The sequence below is a fragment of the Pleurodeles waltl genome, chromosome 6 (assembly GCF_031143425.1).
Source record: "Pleurodeles waltl isolate 20211129_DDA chromosome 6, aPleWal1.hap1.20221129, whole genome shotgun sequence".
NCBI lineage: Eukaryota > Metazoa > Chordata > Amphibia > Caudata > Salamandridae > Pleurodeles > Pleurodeles waltl.
In genome coordinates this window covers 1,529,744,039-1,529,761,384 of record NC_090445.1, presented here as the reverse complement: position 1 = coordinate 1,529,761,384, position 17,346 = coordinate 1,529,744,039, and positions in this window count along the sequence as shown.

Here is a 17,346-nt window from a genome sequence, read left to right as displayed (position 1 = left end):
TCTTGGTTGGGGTAAACATTAAGCCAAGGGACCATAGCCAATAGATTAATGGGGGACGAAGCCTTAACAAAAAAGGAATGCGTTTGACCCTTGCCCACCGAATTGTCAGTCTTGTTTCTTGGCACCCTTATCCAGTGATTTTTTTAAAACACTTGAATTCGGGGTGCGAGGCCTGCCCACAAAAGGAACAGCAGTGTTTGAAACAGCATGTACCAGGGGACCACGAGCAAGTGCGCCAGTTGAAATCCCAGCAGGCTCCCTTCTTGGCCCCAGCACCCCAGAGGCGCCTGAACCCGTCCCTGTAGTCCCAAGAAAGGGCTGGTGACCTAGCCCCTGAGTGCAATTGGTATAACACAACCAAGTGATTATGTGTATCTGATCCCATCCCAACAAAGGCTGATATGCCTTGATTCTCCTGAATTCCTTATCCTATTCTTTCCATGTAGTGCCTCCATACTCATCGCGTGCTCCCACAATCCTGTTCTGATAGCAAGCTAACTGGGCACCTAAGTCACTGAAATGTTCTGCTAGAATGGCCTGTAAATAGAGAAGGCTCTCACCCAGTTGAACAAAGACTCCTCAACCTTCTTCCTTTGAGGCCCATGCTCACATTTTCTTGAATGCGCACACTCTTTTCAGCGCTTCACCTCTTCCTTATCAGTTTTGTCGATCACTAAATCAAAGATATCGATGTAAACCCCCTTCCAAATCTTCTCCCTCACCTCTACTGGTACATGTAGCCCCAATTGTTCATGCTCCGAGAAAATGTCCCCCAAGTCCGTAAGGGGAGAAGCATGACCAGTACCCGAACTTGAGGTTCCCTGGGCCACCGAAGACGTTGCTGTAGAGGTCACCACCCCTGGGGAATTAACTGATTGTTGTGCGGATGTGCCTGATGCAGGAGTAACTGGTTTTGCCGTGGATGCTGTAGCAGGAGTCCCCTGGTCCTCCCCTGCAGGAGTTGAGGACAAGGAGCTGGCACCCTGCGCCCCCCCCCCCACTGTTGCTTGACCCTGGCCCTTTTTCCTGGGACCCCTGGCCACTCTTTGCAGTGCCTAACCGGGGAACCAAACATCGAGCCTCCTCCCTAACCTCTCCTGTGCTAGCCCCTGACAATGTGCCCCCAACCACATTGGTAGACAGCAACCCTTCCTCAGACAGTCATGGCAACACTGACGCCAAATGCCCCACAAGATCCCGCTGACTGGTCTCCCTCTCACTAGATGCCCCAGTGTCCCTACCCGTGACTGTGTTCACTGATCCGACCACAAAGCTTGCGGTTTGCGCTGACACCTGACCCAAACTCCCACTCCAGGGTTGCCCCGTACCCACAACCGGGGATGCACTAACCTCAGACTGCGTCAAAGGTAGATAGACCCCATCCCAAACCTGCACAGGGGTGGCCTCTGCTCGCTTTTCCCCAGCACATTTACCTTTCTTCTGCCCACGCATCCTCTTCGGAGCTGGGGGGAACGCCTCACGAGGTGGTACTTCCGCTCGCCGAGGCCCATCCTCCTGGACACACGGCCCACCTCCCCCTGGAGAAGATGGCGACGCCTTCAAGGATGCTATAACCTGGTCCATAGCATCCATCCTAAGCATCAAGGAGCTCCTCCATTCGCAACCGTTTCTCTGCCATGGGCCAAAACACGAGCAGCAACTCCTCACAGACCAATAGGTACGGCAAACAACAGTAAGCAGGCCCCTATAAAATACCCCCCAAAAAGGCAAACAAATTCCTGCCTCTATGAAACCCCTCTCAGGTAAAAACACTAAGGCCCTCATTCTAACCCCGGCGGTCTGGTCGGCGGGAGCACCGCCGACAGACCGGTGGTGCCCCGCAGGGCATTCTGACCGCGGCGGTTTGGCCGCGGTCAGAAAGGGTAAACCGGCGGTCTCCCGCCGGTTTACCGCTGCCCTTAGAATCCCCCATGGCGGCGCAGCTTGCTGCGCCGCCATGGGGGATTCTGACACCCCCTACCGCCATCCTGTTCCTGGCGTAAGAGGGCCCCACAAAGTATTTCAGTGTCTGCCTAGCAGACACTGAAATACGCGACGGGTGCAACTGCACCCGTCGCACCTTCCCACTCCGCCGGCTCAATTCTGAGCCGGCATCTTAGTAGGAAGGTTGATTTGCCCTGGGCTGGCGGGCGGCCTTTTGGCGGCCGCCCGCCAGCCCAGGGCAAATCCCAAAATACCCTCAGCGGTCTTTCGACCGCGGAGCGGTATTTTGGTGGGGGAACTTCGGCGGGCGGCCTCCGCCGCCCGCCGAAGTTAGAATCACCCCCTAAATCTAAGGGCCCACTACACTTAACTACAAATTTTTGGGGGCCCCCACCCTATCTAACGTGAAAAAAAACAGGGCCGCCAGAGCACCCCACACAAAACTGGCTTGCAGGCCGCTCACCCAGCAGCCCAGGAACCCCACAGGTGCTGCCACCGAGAATAATTCGGGTCAGGTGAGCTCAGCTCAAACCCGTACGGCTCCCCGTGAGGTGTGCTGGGCTGCTTGCGTTGTCTCCGCCGCGCGCATTCTCCGCTGTCCGTTTTGAACTTAAAAAGAAAGAAAAAGAAGGAAACAAACAAAAGCAATGAAAGGCTGTCGTCGCTGGAGCCCCATGGTTCGGTCGGCGACTGCGAACAAGAGACGCACTCGCCGACTGCGGCTGCCTTATCAAGGCTGGCCCTGTGACGTCATCTTTTGGTGCGCGACCCTGGAAGCATAAACAGTGCATCTGGGGCCGTGGCACCATTACAGCTATTCGGCTGTGGTTTTTTACTGAGGGTGGGGCCCGGGGAGCCTGCCGCTCCCCGACCCCACACCCCCACTCTCTCTGGCCCGGCGCCATAAGTGGGGCCCCCATGATTGGGGTGGCCCTGTGCAGAGTGTTCATAGGCTCCCTACACAAGGAGAGAGTGCCAGTACAGTCTTTTAACAAGAACAGTGTTGCCATTCACACAAGGTACAAAAGGACAGAGTGCTCATTCATACTCCCTACCCAAGGACACAGTATTCATTCATACTCCCTCCTCAAGGTCAGGGTGCCCGTTCACCCTTGTTTCACAAAGACAGTGTGCACATTCACACATTTTACATAAGAACAGAGTACCCATTCACATCTTTCACACGAGGATAGAGTGTCCGTTCACACCTTTTAGACGAGGATGGAGTACCCATTCACACTCATTACAGAAGGACAGGGTGACCATTCACACTCACTGCAGAAGGACAACACAAGGACAGGACGCCCATTCACGCTTGGTACAGAAGTACTGAGTTTCTATTCACTCTCGCTACACAAGGATAAAGTGTCCCTTCAGGTTTTCCTTTCAAGCTTAGGGAGAAAATGTTTTACAAAAAGTAAGCGAGACAGAATCATATATATACCAAGGTTTCGATCGGTGTTTGAAATGGAAAGACTGAAGCGCAGGGGCTAACTTTTCGAGAGCATCATACAAAGGAGTGATGACACTTACACCGATGGTACTGTACGCTGGTGTGGCGTTCTCATGATAGCAGTACCGGTAGTGAGAGTGTACTTGCTCAATGTAAGCGCTGCATGGATATGGACTTTTATTAGCGCCAGCTTTCAGTTGAATTGCCCCTAGCCACTGCAAAGGGCAAAAACCTGTTTTCTATTTTTAAAAGCACTTTTACGTGCAAACACAATAGGAAGCAGGAATGTGATGGTAAAGAGATAAAAGAGACCGTGTCAGCTTACCGCACCTTTTCACCCGCCCGAGTTTAATATGTAAGCTGGGCGCAGGTTTGTGTTTTTGGCAGGCCTTTGCACTCGAAGGAGTGGCGCGTTTATCTGGCGAGTCAGAAAGGGCGCGTGAGCATTATCCTGAAAAGATATAAAAAAATTAAAAAAAAGCTCACTGATGACGTGTGAACAGCTCCACTACCCACGGCACTTCATGGTAATTCGTAGCCCAGGAAACAGGGATGTAAATCTCAAATTTCTGGCTTGGCAGAATTCTTGATTTGGACGGTCATCTCCTACCCCTCTAAGGCCCAGGGGAGTAACATAGGCCCCTGCAGCCTCTTCTGTGCAGTGTGGCCCCTAAACCACCAGGAGGGCCCATTCAGCCCCAGGCCACTGAATATCTGTGAGATATGGGAGGCTCGAGGGTCCCTTATCATAATCTGCGAGGGCCCGCTCATTTTGCGATACGCCACTGATGAGGCCTAGATCTGGGAGAGTGTCTATCTATCTATCTATCTATCTATCTATCTATCTATCTATCTATCTATCTATCTATCTATCTACCTGGCAGGCTTGAGGGAAGGTCTGGGCTCTGTTGATGATCAACCAAACATGCTACCTGCTCTTAGCCAGCTGATCAGAATGAAGTGGTAAACTGAACATCTGTTTTAATGCAATTAAGCAGCTTTATGGTTTAGAAAGAAGGTGCTCTGATCTGGAACTGGCTTTTTTGTGCATTTAGTAAATAAGGGCCTGATTTAGATATTGGCAGGTCGGTTACTCCGTCAAAATGTTGACGGATATCCTGTCCACTGAAATCTAAATCCCATTATTATCTATGGGATTTAGATTTCGGTGGATGGGATATCCTTCTCTGTTGTGATGGAGTAACCAGTCCACCAATATCTAAATCAGGCCCTAAATTGAAATTCATGGTAAACAGCAAATTTCTGATTCTACCTAGCAATTTAGATGATTTGTCAGATAGATATCACTTTAAAATTCAATTTTCTGATAGCAACTCTCAGAGAGTGGTGATTTTGCAGTCCGTGGGTCTGATGTTATTTAAATTGACCATGTGCCCATAAGTACTGCTAGTACACTGCAGGTTAGACCCCTACCTACATAACACAAATGAGTAAAAAGTAACTACAGTTGTCTTCATTTTTGTTGAAATCAGACTAAGCTGAGAGTCATTACAAGTAGATGGAAAACTCAAGTCTGTCAGTGAGCATCTAGAGAAATTACAAGGAGATGGAAATCTTGAGTTTGTCAGTGAGCGTCTGCGCCCTTGTGAGTGTGCCTATGAGGAGACAGTCACTCAGTTTTTTTTTGACCAGGGGTGACCACCGTGGATATAGGAGGGCTACATCCAAGGCCACAGAAATTAAGCACCAATGAAGGGCCAAATCATGCAGCCTGTTGCCTATGTTATACAGCAAGAAACGGCACAGTATGTGGTGTAATGTGTTATGGTCTGTGGCACCATTATTTGACTATTTAGGTATTTTAATTCATAATAATTCTGTCTGGTCTGGGTAAATATACCTCATTAGAGCCAGTATAACACCTGTATGCATCCTCACAAGAGCCACCATAACACCTGTATGCATACATCGTCAATTTAAGGGAGACCTTTGCAGAGTGAAGTGTGGTACTTTTTAGGCAACTTTTGATTCATTTTCTATAGAAAGTTACTCTTTTGTTTAATTCTTCAAGGTATGCAGCGATGGCAGTATATGTGGCTAGTGTGGCAAATCCACAATTATGTGGAAAATACAGCGCCCACAGAATCCCAAAATTCCAGTGGCCAATTAGCAGATTTTCAATATATCCACAAAATTTACCCTTACATAAAATACACTTGAATAGACGTATCTATGTTGTCTGTGGTTATTAAGAAAGTCTTGCATTGGATGCGGCCGTCAGGAGCTGAACTAAGCACCAGTGCTTAATTTGTGCTTGTTGTTTCCGGTGCTGAGCACCGGCACTTATTTGTGAGGGCCGGGGCTTATTCTTCTGCCTCAAGCATTTGCTGCGAACAAAAGACACATATGGGAAAGACGGAAGGAGGAAAAACTAAAAAGCATCATAAAGGGAGAAAGTAGAAAGTTGCAGGATGAGCTGAAGGGGCAGGGGTGGCTGTAAATGGATTGAAGACGCCCGAAATGGCTTCAGGATTACTCTACCTCAGTATTCAGTGCTGGCAGATTTAATTACAGTAGCCCCGTGTTTAAGAGAAGGGCTTTGAGCACCGGCACCTCTTTATTTACAAATTAAGCACTGCTAAGCGCTCTTGGTTTAGACTGCTTCCTCTACTGTATCAATGTCCTATTTCCATGATCAGACATATAACATGCAGAGGGACCCTCATTATAAAGGAGGAGGACCGGTATTGAACTACCACTGATTGTTTACCAAATCACTGCTTCCAGATAAATAGACTGATGTGCATGATATTACAAGATGTAACTTTAACTGAATGAGAAGATTGTCATACATGATCAGTTTAGTGTATGTGTCAGGTTTTCTATATGTATTTCTTAACGTTATAAACAATATGGGCATGTGCATATGTTAACACAGACACTGCTTGTGCGTTAAGCGTGTTAAAGTGCATGGTAAAAGGCAGGGTTTAGAAAGTAGTTTTGCATGTCTCAATAATGCAGCCAATAAAATGCGAATTTGGTTGCCAAGTTTTTCTAAGACTCGAGCTAACAGGCTAGAAAAGGAATATGTCCATTCTAGGATTCTCCTAAACAAACATGGCTTCTGAAATGTGGTTACAAGGAGAATTGACCTTGAGGGTTGTGTCTTGTAGGTAGATGGAAGAAAAGTATCAGTAGGTTTCCATGTAGAACAAGTATAATCGTTAACTACCCTGTGTACGTGCTATTCTTTTTAAAAAGATCATATTCCTGTGTTTTTGTTTAATCTTGTCATTTAATGGTATTCATTTTGAAATGTGATAAATACAAGGTAACCAACATAGATCTTAGAAAGCTGGATCCATGTCAGATTTTTAGAATAACCATTGGCTATATAAAGTAATTCAGTGTAAGTTAATTGTATGTAAAAATATATTTATGGAGATCCCGATTGTCTGTCGCAGATCTGAGTCTTCTAGACCTACTCTGAACACCTACTCTGTGTAAATATTAATATACTATCCCTATATCGTTTTTGCATATATGACAATGACTTAGAACAAACTTTGCAATTCAACTCACTAAAGGATGAAATGTGGGTAACAGCGGGTGTAGAAAGTAGATTGTTACTAAATAGACTTTGTTTAGCTGGTCCAGTAGGGTGATTAGTAGAAGGACTGACTTGGCTTGGGTATGAACAAGTAGGAAGGGTAAGGGTAATGATATTTCATGTGTACATACATCCAAAAGACTGCAGGGATTGTAAACATTTTTGTCAATACACAGGGGCAGGCATGGAACACTGCAGACCTTTTGTTACATGCCATAAGACAGGGTCTCCCCTTTTACAACTGCGAAGTGTTTGGTTAATTTCAGATCTTTGTATGACCAAGAACTGGAAACAAAATTCCTGATGTTGACATATTAGACCACCATTTCTCACGTAGTGGAGGAAACTAACTTTTAAACAGTTTGATTTAAAATTGTATTTCAGTCTAGAGCATGTCCTCCTCGATCTAAATCATATGATTCTTCTGACAATATTGGATTTATACCCAGCTACAGCCTATAGAGTTCCAGGGTTATTATCCTAAATGTTGCAAAACTGAAAGCTGTTATAGAAATGGGTCTCGCTTCTTTTCAGTTTGGTAATGAATCTGTGAACAAAAAGGAGAAAGTCAATGGTAAAGACAAAGGGTGATAAAAGGGGGCTCCTTATATGTCATCCCCCTTTTCCTTGCAGGTGTGACTAGTGAGCCAGTCTTGTAAATGAGAAAACCAATCTAATAATCCACATTGATTATCAAGCCCATCAATATGTCTTCAGTTTGCGAGCCAACTCAAAATGCAAGCCAACCTCACGAGCTAGCCCAACTAAAAGGTAAATCCAACTATTTGTTAATCAACTAAATCTCAAACATTTGAACAAGTAACTGTGAAGTTAATTAACTCTACACAAGTCAACCCAGCAGACAAGCTAACCTGAATCGGCTAACATGTTAGTTTCCTAACAGGCCAGGTCTGTCAACCAAAACAAGTGGCCTACTCTAACTGAACAATCAAATAAGACTAATTTATAAAGTCAGCACAGTACAGACTCAGATATCACTCCAACCAAAAACAACAGGCAATTCATCTGGTAACATAGCCCAACAAATAAATCAGCCTAAATAACGTGTCAAATGAGCTAAAACATGAAACTCGGCTAACAACTTTAATATGGACAATAAAGCAGCCACAACCAGCCCACGAAGTTAATATAGTGATTGAGCATCCAAATTTACTAGAGGCATCAACATTATCAAATAAATAGATACATCTAAAAATACATTTACTTAACTGAGTGAATCAGCTGACCAAACAAGCATACATGCTCCTGAAAATTAGGTATCAATAACATGACTGTCTGCAAAAAAAACAATCAGAGAAAAATCCGACCTATCCGACCAATTAGCTGATCTGTTAAAATATGGCTTTTGCAAATGAAGAGCTTAGCCAATATGACCAAGTTCTGGAACCAAATAAAACCCAGCAAACTGAAGTCCAATTTGGAATAGTGTCTCATATTTCCAGAAAACTCAAATGTTTTGGAAATTCTTAATGTTATGTACATGTTTTTAGCTGATAAAATGGCTTACTCAGCTGAGCAGATGCCCAGAGGTCTGCATAATATGAGTTGAATGCCAACAGGTTCAGCCGATAAAATTGATAAACTAGGCACCATTGAGTTGGATAATGTAGGGCCTGGCCCTTTTTGCAGGGTTATTCCCACACTTTTTGCGTTATTCCTCCCTTTTCTGACCTGTTTTTGCTAGCTTTAACCCTCTGGGTACTTTACCATAGCTAACCAGTGCTAAAGTGCAAGTGCTTTCTCTCTAAATTGTACTGGTGTTTGGGTTATCCATGATTCCCATAGTTGATTTACCAGTAAGTCTCTATTAAGTGCATCATGTGTGTTAGGGCCTGTTATTCAAATGCTACTAGTGGGCCTGCAGGACTGATTGCGCCACTCACCTGATTAGCCCTGTGAACATGTCTCAGACCTGCCACTGCAGTGTCTGTGTGTGCAACTTCATACAGCCAGTTCGACCTGGCAAGAGTACCCACTTGCCAGGCCCAAACCTTCCCATTTACTACATGTATGTCACCCCTGAGGTAGGCCCCTAGGCAGCCCCATGGGCAGGGTGCAGTGTATTTAAAAGGTAGGGCACGTACTAGTGTGGTTTACATGTCCTGCTGGTGAAATAGTGCTAAATTTGTTTTTCACTATTGCAAGGGCTATCTCTCCCATAGGGCAACATGGGGATTGCCTTGAAATATCTTTTAAGTGTAATTTCCTATTGGGAGCAGATAGAGATCTGAAGTTTGGGGTCTTTGAACTCACAATTTGAAAATACAACTTTTGGTGAGGTTGTAAGTTTGGAAATGTCACTTTTAGAAAGTGGGCATATTCTTGCTTAATCATTCTGTGCCTTTGCCTATATGTGGAATACACGTCTGGGTCAGGATGACAGTTGGCTGTTTGCAAATTCACTCTAGACAGTCACACAAAGGGAGCTGAGGTGTGCCCTGCATTTCCTGGTATGTCTTCCTGAGCTAGAGTGGCAGGAGGAGCTGACACTTGCACCTGAAAAGGGCTGTGCCTCTCCTCACAGAAAGCACTCTTCAACCCTCTGGAGTGTGTCTGGGGCCAGGGCAAGAAAGACAGGGTCTTGTGCACTACAAATGTTTTTCTTTGACGTTTACCTACATCAAAGGCAGTGTTGCTGTTCCACTTTAGTTAGTCACTTGAGCACATTGATAGCTTAGCTTAGGTTTGCAGCCTCTGCCCTTTTACCTAGTGATTATGCTCTGTATTTCTGTATTCAATTTTTATTTATTTTATTATTGCCTCTTTTAGTGACATTGTTTTAATTCATTATCAGCTGCTATTCTGCGACAGCGTCATTATCAGTGCTATGGATGACAGTTTGCACCATGTTCTTTTCCTCGGAATCACAAGACAGAATGCAAGGCACACAGAATAATATTTTGGAGTGTGCTGGCCCAACAACTGCGTAAACTGTCAAGTGCTTAGGTGTATACCCACGTCAGGCTTCTGTGCATGAACATAAACATGCCCCCTATATAAACATGTTGTAGGACAAATGGCATGAGTGGGGGTTCTAGCCAGAATTTCCATCCATGCTGCTTGCTGGTTTTTGGCCAAACTCAGCCTTTGTGTCTGAATAGATCCTGAACTTGAGACTGGCGGCCTGACCTTGTACCAAGGTAACGGGTGGGCGGTGCTTCTCATGGACACTGTATGGACAGATTTGGCTTACATTGCCATGCTCTTGGTTGAGGGCTAGAGATTAGGCTTTTATGTAGGAATTGTATACTTATATCATGACAATATGTTGAGGTTGTTCTAATTCCCTGATTTTGTTGTTTCTCATCACCCTACTCATTGCAGCTCATTCATTTTTATCATAGATTGCAGTCTTTTCAATAAACATATTGAAAACTGTCCTGCATCTCTTTTCTTGCCTCTGTGTGTGTAAGAAACTCCTATGTAGAGAGAAAAGGGTAAGGCTTGTTTCACCACAATTTTCCCTGAGGGGTTTTTAGAGTTCCATTCAAGGCTGCCACAAATCACCTTTACCGGTTTGGTTTTGGTGAGGTACTGCTAGTGACCCGGGAGGATTGGGTCGACAGCTGCCAACTGGTGTGGGAGTGACTTAGTTACCTACAACGCAGAGGTGCTGCCGCCCCAAATTCATCAGTCTCATTAAAATGCGTGAGTCTATATGTCCGTATGTCCCTAAGGTAGACCCCAAGGCATTCCCATGGGCAGGGTGCAGTGTATTAAAAAGGCAGAATATGTACTGCAGTGGTTTACATGTCCTGATAGTGAAATACTGCTAAATTAGGTTTTTACTATTGCAAGCACTATCTCTCCAATAGGGTAACATGTTGATTGCCTTGAAATATCTTTTAAGTGTAATTTCCCATTGGGAGCAGATAGAAGTATGGAGTTTGGGGTCTCTGAACTCACAATCTGAAAATACAACTTTTAGTGAGGTTGGTGTTTGGATTGTAACTTTGGAAATGCCACTTTTAGAAAGTGAACAAACACAAAGGATTGACGGAATGCAGAACAAATCAAACAATCACCCCCAGTCACAGATCTGTGTTTAATCCATCAAAACCTTTGCTCACAACGCCATGCCAGCTTGGACCCAGCCATATGCAAATCAGTTGTGACCTTGTTCCCCAGGGGAACAGTCCAGCCCGAACTGCCAGGCCAGGTCCACCCTGGACCGGAAACAAGCATCCTGGGACTGATTTGAGGGTATCACCCTTCATCAGCCAGGCTAGCTTGAATCCAGTGGCATAATGAGCCTGGGTTCCACGTCTGAGCATACCTGGTACACTTAGGGCGACAAAAGCAAACAAACACAAATAATGGACAAAATGAGGAACAAATCAAACATTCACCCCCAGCCACAGATCTGGGTTCAATCCATCAATTCTTTTCCTCACCATGCATTCCCAGTTTGGACCCAGGATCAAGACTAAGCAAATAAGTCTTGATCCTGTTCCCCACTCCCTAGTGGCTTTGGACCATTAGGAATTTATCCATCAAGATGCCATGATAGGTCAGGTTGGTGCTATTGTGTTTCTAAGTGCTTTACTACAATTTAATCTTTGAAAATTGTCTTTACTTGTATGTGTTGAATTTTTGTTGTTTTGATTGTGTTTTACTCAGATAACCATTGACTATTTTTCTAAACTGGTGTGGTGTACTTTTGGTGTTTTCAAGGTGTTACTGTGTGTGTACAAATACTTATTACCTCTCAGATAAGCCTGACTGTTCGTGCCAAGCTACCAAGGGGGTGAGCAGGGATTATTTTAGCTGTGTGGCTTTCTTACCCTGACTAGAGTGAGGGTCCCTAATTGGACAGGGTGCAAACCACTGCCAACTTGAGACCCCATTTCTAACAGATGATAACACCTATTATTGTGTGCATTTAGAAAATTCAGATTCAAGTTTGCTGTATATAAAACGTTTCTGCTATTGTTGTAACCGGGTAGTAGAATCTCCACTCCCCCAAAAGTCAGTTTATGGTGATTAAGCTGGAAGTCTAGGTATACAGACTTTGATGTATAGTTAGTGTGTCAATATCACGACACAATGACAGTAACATATAAAACTATGAAGGGGTAATGATCTAAGGGCCTGTAAGGAAACCATTGAGAGTACAATAATCTGATGTCTCTGAAATAACTGCAGTAGAAAGGGCCTGGCTTTGACGACCAAGATGGTGGGCAGACTGTTCTGAGCTCCCCGCTCGCCGCTCTTCATATCACCTTTCTGGGGTGCTGGAGTGCCTTGGAGGGGCAGCAACATTAGCCTGTCCACCTAGCAATCCTGTGGCCCTCTTTGAAGGCTTCTCAAGGGTCCTTGAGGCCGCAGTGATGGAGGCGGTTGGTGGCGCGTCCCACAAGTAATGGTGGGCCAGGGCTGAGCTCTCTTCTCTTGACCCAAGCTGCAGTGGGTGCATACGGCACATGCGGCCCTGATCAAGCTCTCCCATCGGTGGGCTGTCGGGCCCCGGGCAGCAGCAGTGCTCTTTTACTCTTCGAGGGTGTAAGGTCGACCACACCTGTTCCTGGGTCAGAGACAGCAGCCCCGACTCCTGTGAGGCCTGCAAGAAGCAAGAGGTAGGCCACAGGGGTGATGGACCATCCGGGGCAGCTGGGGCTTGGCCCCAGGCCTCATGGGACAGAGGATCAGTGTTCTGACCCTGGGAGAGTGGTGGCCCATGGCAGCTGCATCTGCCTGAATTCTACACTGCACCCAGTGCCCGATAACAATAGGCCCCCTGGGCTTTGTGATCTCTACCATATGATTGTGTTTACCTGGCACCCAATAAAAACAGGGCTGTTGGGCCTGGTGATCCCTACCATGTGATTTTGTGCCTCAGAACGGGCGCCCTCTGCTCTGCTTTGCCAAGTGGGTTTCTCATGCCTGATGTCCCCCGCATTCTCAACATGTTTTTCTGGTGGCCAAGGTACTGAATTTACAGTGATCTTTCTCCAGTGGGTGGGTTCCCAGCTTCTCACCCTAAGGCCCTGTGTATCTGTCACTGGGTTGACCTGGGGACCAGGGCCACACCACATATGCTGTGCAGAGTTAGACAGACCCTGAACGCTCCAACCACATGCCCCACATTGTCTGCTCTGTGGCCAGAGGTTGCTCCCCCTGCCCCTGGCTGCCTAAACTGTTGAAGAGAGTTCACTATCCTTGGTCCCCCTTGGCTTGGATAGTGCTTACTACAGCTTGTTTACCCATTGAGGGACAGATGCAATTCCTCTTCAGGGCTCCTGGGGATGGACCGGAACTGACTGCTCATGCTGCCCAATAGACCTCTCCTCCCCCTCTGGTATTGTCTGGTGCAAGCAGGTGGCCTCTCCTCCCCTGACGCAGGCTCTACACAAACCCACAGACGCTGCAGTACTTCAGCACACTCTGGATCCACTCCCGCTCCTGCGGACAGTCCAATGGGCTGTGACAAAGGGCTAATGGGCCAAGCCATAATGGATAAATACACAAAGGGAAATTCAGAAGGGTCTCCTGGGACTGACATCCCTGTGACTGGGCACACCACATCCATTATCCTACAAGCTATCCACAAATCCAAGAGGTTGCTGGAATCAGAAATAGGGGAAGTAGGAGCAGATGTCACTACTCCGCCAATACCTCAGACCAACGGTTGAGAGGGTCTCAGAGACCGAAGAAAGGATAGCCACCCTGAAAGATACCGTTAAACACCTCTTGACGGAGGTAACCTGCCTAACCCGGAACATGATAAGCCTACAAGATTTTGCAGTGAATGCCAAAAACAGGGCCAGGCGGAATAATCTCTGTGTTATTGGGTTTCTGGAGGCCTCAGAGGGCCTGTCCTCCAAACACTTCTTAGAGGAATGGCTTTGGTCCTGGGTGGACTCCTCCAGCCTCTCCAACTGTTTTGTCATTCAACTGGAACATCGCTCCCTTGCCCAGAGGCCCCCCCCCCGGAGCGCCACTGAGACCCCTCATCGCAGGATTCCTGATTTATGAAGATCGCGATGCCATCCTGAAGGACATGCATGCCTCACCAAATACCTACATTTCCAATCGGAGCACATCCTGATGTTACTGAACCTCACCCGCATGGTACAATCACAGCGAAAGTCCTTTGACAAAGTTAAAGCCAAATTGCAGTCTCCTACATACTCCTATATCCCGCTAAGCTGCGGGTGGTCCACCAAGGCAAAAAACTCTTTTTTGACTCCCAAAAAGAGGCATGGTCCTGACTTACTGAGCAGCAACCGATCGCCCCTAAGTCGCCCATTACATGGGGCAACTCGAGTCTACCTCAGTCCAGCCAAGGATCCAAAAAACCTAATTGTAAACACCAGCGAAAGGGATTGAGAAGGCGATCAGATGAGGTGAAATGGATCTTACCTCAGAGTCGGAAGGTCAAAAATGTCACTGATCAGAAGACAACACCTCAAGATCGCAGCATGGCCCTGGCCTATCCACAAGCAGAACCTGGAATAATTTTGCATACTCATGATTCTGACACTTTCAGCACGCCAGCACTATTGTATTCCATTGCGGTATTATACGGCAATTTCAGGATTGGTAATGGCGAGACTTCCTGACCCACATTGATACATCTTCCTCCATTATTGTATAGTTTGATCTATATTATGTTGGGAATGGGCAAAATATGCTTCTTCAGGGTGGAAAGTAGAGGGATGAGGAGTTGGGGGAATGGGATTCGTTGTATGTGTTTTTGTTCTATTTGTAATGATTTGCTGTGCCTTGCATCCATTCTAGAAGGGTAAATTGCACAATGTCCCCAAAGGAGGGATACCCTGTTACCGGCCTCTACCACGAACACCCTCTCTGCTAGCACCATCAAGTAATATCGAAACACACTGCACTGATTACCCATTATTTCCACTGACCTTGCCATGTCTCAGTCTTTTACGGTCATGACTTTGAATGTCAACAGCCTACTGGACCGTATTAAGAGAGGGGGTCATATTTCAATATTTTCAACAACACTCCCCAAAGTTATTGTTGTTATAGGAAACACACCTACAAGGCACCAACTGTCAAATCCTTGCTCGCAGGGGATATGACAGGATATTCCACGCAGGATATGCTAGGGGCTCTAGAGGGGCTGCCATCCTCCTGCACAAATCCTTGGAAATAGCTATAACCAAAGTCTTGAGAGACACCCAAGGTAGATGTATCCTACTGGATGGCACATTAGAGGGCATCAAATACAATATTTTAAGTATGTGTGTCCCCCCTACAATGCACCAGATCATGCTGAAAGTCCTTGGGACCTAGTGGCTACACTCCAACAATGGACGACAATACTCATTGACATTATGGCTATTTTGATATCTAGAAAACCGCTACTGCCTTAACTCACGGATCTAAGTGCTGCATTGCCCCAAAAAAGGTTCGCAGATTATACGATAGGCTACGCCCTGGAACAAACCCAGTCTGTTACACACCTATCACATGGGAGAGAAGAGGTGCAAGCCTATTCACTATGATTTTGGCATACAGCTTAGCATCCTCGTTCATAAGGTACAGTGGTCTGTATGAAGAGCAGCGATCTGCTGGCTTCCAGGGCTTCAATAGGACTCCCAACAGGGCCTCCCACACAGTAGGAGGCATAGAGCCATCAATTGCCATCTCCTCAAACAGTGTCACCAGGTGGGGAATAAGAATGTCTTGATACGCTTTATAGAAGGCCACCGTGAGCCCATCTGTGCCTGGCGATTTACCTGCCGGCATACTCGCCAGAGTGACCCCGAATTGCTCCAGCTGCAGTGGGCCCATCAATCGATCCCTGTGCTCATCTATAAGGCACGACATGGCAATGTGGGCTAGATAGTCTGTGACCGTCGTCTGATCAAACTGTGTGCGTGACCTATATAAACCTGTATAATAATCATGGAATTGCTGCACCACCGACGGGGGATCGTTCCACATACCGCCATCGTCATCCAGTATTTGCGATATTGTATTATCCTTGTGGCGGGGTGAAGAGTTGACGCCAGTGTGGCTCCAGGCCGCTCCCCTTCACCATAAATACAGGCTACCGCATATTTCCCCATGTGCGTCACCTTTGCCTGTGCTACCTCTTGGAATTCTGTCATCCTGTCCTGTATAGCATGCAGCACTGTATTTTTACCCCCTCTATCTGCCTGGCTTCCAGCTCCGCTATTTCTGCCTCTAATTTGTGGAGACGGTTGTGCAGCGTCCTCAGTACTCCTGCATGTTTCGCTATGGTAACACCCAATATGTCAACTTTAAATGCTTCCCATACAGTAGCAAATTTAGTCACTGTTCCCACATTTATCGTAAAGTATTCCCTTATATCTCAACTCAGTTATTTCCTGAATGCATCCCCCAACAGCAAATTTGGAGGGAATCACCACAAGAAGGCGGGCGGTGGCAGAACACACAGATCGAGTTCTAATAGAATTGGTGAGCGGTCTGAGTATGTGCGTGGGAAAACCTTGCAAGCCTGAATCCACTGTACCAACCGCTGCGTGCACAACCATTAGTCTATACGGGTGTGTACGTCATGTACTGTAGGGTAGTGAGTGTACCCCGGGATTGCTGGGCCACGATGCACCCAAACTTCAATCAATCCATCTCGACTTAAGATCTCAGTGAGGGCTCGGGCCGATCTTGAAGGACTTCTCAGGGGCCCAATGAGTGATCTCGATCGGGATTCAACACGCAGTTGAGATCCCCACCCCAGAGCTGGGGGAGGTCAGCCCATTGTTGCAACCGGGCGCTCAGGTCATAATAGAAATTGGGGTCATCGTAATTGGGACCATAAACACCCACCACCAATAGCGCGCAGTTCCCTATAACACATTTAGCCACCACGTAGCGACCAGTGGGATCTGTACACACTTCCTGCAGGCCGATGCCCGCTCCTTTCCTGACCCATATCAGCACACCGCTCGCATGGGATGTGAATCCCGCCACACATACAGACTCCTACATCCTCCACTGTAGCGCATCCTTATCTCCCGGGGCTAGGTGTGTCTCCTGGAGGACTGCCACATCTATAGTGTGTATACACAAATATGCAACCACTTTGAGAATCTTCCTATTATCATTGAGGCCGCAAACATTCTAGGTGAGTAACCTCAGCGGCGCAGGCTTTGCAGAACATTTCCTGGTGGTGCATTGGACATTAGACATGCAATATCTTCTACAGCTGTACTATTCTATTGGCGCATATTTCTGACATAGGACAGGTCATCTGTAGACTAGGATTACATTTGAATTTACCCCAGCTGCCTTCTCCCCCCCCACGCTGCGATGTCCTCAACATGCGCAATCTATCCTCTCCTCACCCTATCCCCCTTACAATCCACAACAAACAACTTAAGCGTCTCATCTTCAACATGTT